This window comes from Sinocyclocheilus grahami, unplaced genomic scaffold (assembly GCF_001515645.1).
Source record: "Sinocyclocheilus grahami isolate Dianchi unplaced genomic scaffold, SAMN03320097.WGS_v1.1 scaffold1470.1, whole genome shotgun sequence".
Taxonomy (NCBI): Eukaryota; Metazoa; Chordata; class Actinopteri; order Cypriniformes; family Cyprinidae; genus Sinocyclocheilus; species Sinocyclocheilus grahami.
In genome coordinates this window covers 238,549-240,831 of record NW_015506649.1, presented here as the reverse complement: position 1 = coordinate 240,831, position 2,283 = coordinate 238,549, and the positions used below count along the sequence as shown (strand labels likewise).

The following is a 2,283-nucleotide window of genomic DNA, read 5'->3' as shown; positions in this document are numbered from 1 at the left end:
GGACAAATAACATCCAGTCTATGTCTCTCCCTTCATTCATGAGCAACTTCAAGGACTTCAGTTTACTTGATCTACATGCCAATAATATCTCCATCATCAAATCCAATGACACAGTTGTGTTGCGAGAGATCGGCAGAAACATAACTTTGATTCTCTCTATGAATCCATTATTACACATTGAACCAGGAGCTTTCAAAGGCATTTATCTAAACGAATTTCACATACAATCTGCCTTTGTTTCATTAAATGCACAAAAGGAGTGTCTAGAAGCTCTTGCTGGTCTTAGTGTGGATAAGTTGTTCATTGGTAGTTACAGAATGCAATGGAAAGTCAAGGTGTCAGATGCGAGTTATCTTGATGGTCTTTGCTCAGTTAATTTCAATGAAATATATTTTGTTCTGAAAGAATGGTCTGACTCTGAAATGCACTTGTTCCACTGTATGATCAATGCCACAAAAATCACAGTGAAAAGAGGATATTTCAAAAGCATGGAATATATTCCATTTCACCATCTTAAGGAGCTGTATTTAGGCCCCACTTTATTATCTGTTGTACCATTGATTTCACACATACCTAGCTTAGAAAAACTAGTGGTGAAGAATAATATGCCCATGACCTTTAATGGCATCACTGATTTGCCTCTTCTTCAGTTTGTAGATTTGAGTGGAAACTTTTTGATTATGAAGGACTGCTGTTCCGCATTTTTTCAAAGGACACCAAATATTCGTTACATGAATTTTAGTCGAAACTCGGAGATAGGGCTGACCGATAAGCCATTTTCTGGATTAGACTTGCTTGAAGTATTGGACCTCCATCGTACAAAACTAGTCCTAGTTTTTTACTTTGGATTTTTACATGGTCTGAAAAATTTAAAGTATTTGGATATTTCTTACACAAGTATTACTTTCACAAGACAAATGTTTTTTCAGAACTTGAACAATCTGACTGTGCTTAAAATGGCGGGTAACAGTTTTCATGGTGATGCATTGACTTATCTCATACAAAATCTAACAGGCTTGGAGGTTCTTGATATCTCACACTGTGGCATTGAAGAAATCTCCAGGAGAACTTTTATTGGCACACAGAAAATACGGCATTTATGTTTAAGTCGAAACAAGTTGATGATTTTGGATTTTCTGGCCCAACCAGAGCTGAATCTTCTTACATCACTTTATGTTGATAAAAACAGCATTACTAGCATCCCACTTCAAGTTCTCCAAAATTTGCCCACAAACCTTTCAGATTTTGATTTGTCTTCTAACCCCATCGATTGCTCTTGCTCCCAGACAGATTTTATTTCGTGGATTATCCAAAATCAGAACATTTTGAAGCAACTGGAAAATATTTTCTGTAAAACCATTTCACTAAGCTCAGATTTTAGAGCAACAGACTTTGACACTGACAGCTGTGTGCACAAGAAAAGACTCACAATGGTTTTATCGGTATGTTTTGTTACAGTAGTAGTTCTTTTATCACTCTTGGTTTATAAGTTCCAGTTTTATCTTCAGTATTGCTGTATTTTACTGAGAGGCTACAGATCACCTGGACAACAAGACTGTTCCTATGACGCATTTGTGATTTTCTCCAGCTATGATGAAGTCTGGGTCATGAATGAACTGATGGAGAATCTGGAGAATGGTGTTCCACCTATTCAGCTTTGCCTGCATATGCGGGACTTTCAAGCAGGGAAGTCCATCGCCTCCAACATTATCGATGAAGGAATAATGGGCAGTCGTAAAATCATTGTGGTCGTGTCTCAACACTTCATTGATAGTGCCTGGTGTCGATTTGAGTTTGAATTAGCTCAGTCTCGCTTTATGATGGAGCGCAATGCCAACATCATCATCATCATTCTGGAAGATGTGGAAGAGAGGAAGACTAAGAAAGTGTTTGGACTTCATAAGCATCTGAAAAAGAACACATACCGAAAATGGAGCAGAGACCCTTTGAGTAACATGAGATTCTGGATATGCCTCAGGAAAGCTATTATTGCCACAAACCACAAATTTTACATATATTGCATATATGTTTTAAATAAATAAACTTGTGCCTCATTTTCAACCACAATATTAAAGAAAAATGATTGCATTTTATGTTGTGTTAAACCATTTTCCTAAGGCAGAGCTCCTTTGAAAAACTGCAAATATAGGGCTTTCTATGCATCATGGGAATGCACGTTGCAAATTAATAACTTCCCTTTTAAAACAAAAAGGAGAAGTGAGAGATGTTTACACACATGCAATACTAAGACAACAGAGAAAAATCTGATTTATGTCAAATGTG

The 2,283-nt window shown here is 36.9% G+C and overlaps 1 pseudogene; it reads left to right on the top strand.

The window, feature by feature from the left end:
* Positions 1-8: 8 nt before the first annotated feature.
* Positions 9-2,045, top strand: LOC107570528 (toll-like receptor 4; annotated as a pseudogene).
* Positions 2,046-2,283: the final 238 nt, after the last annotated feature.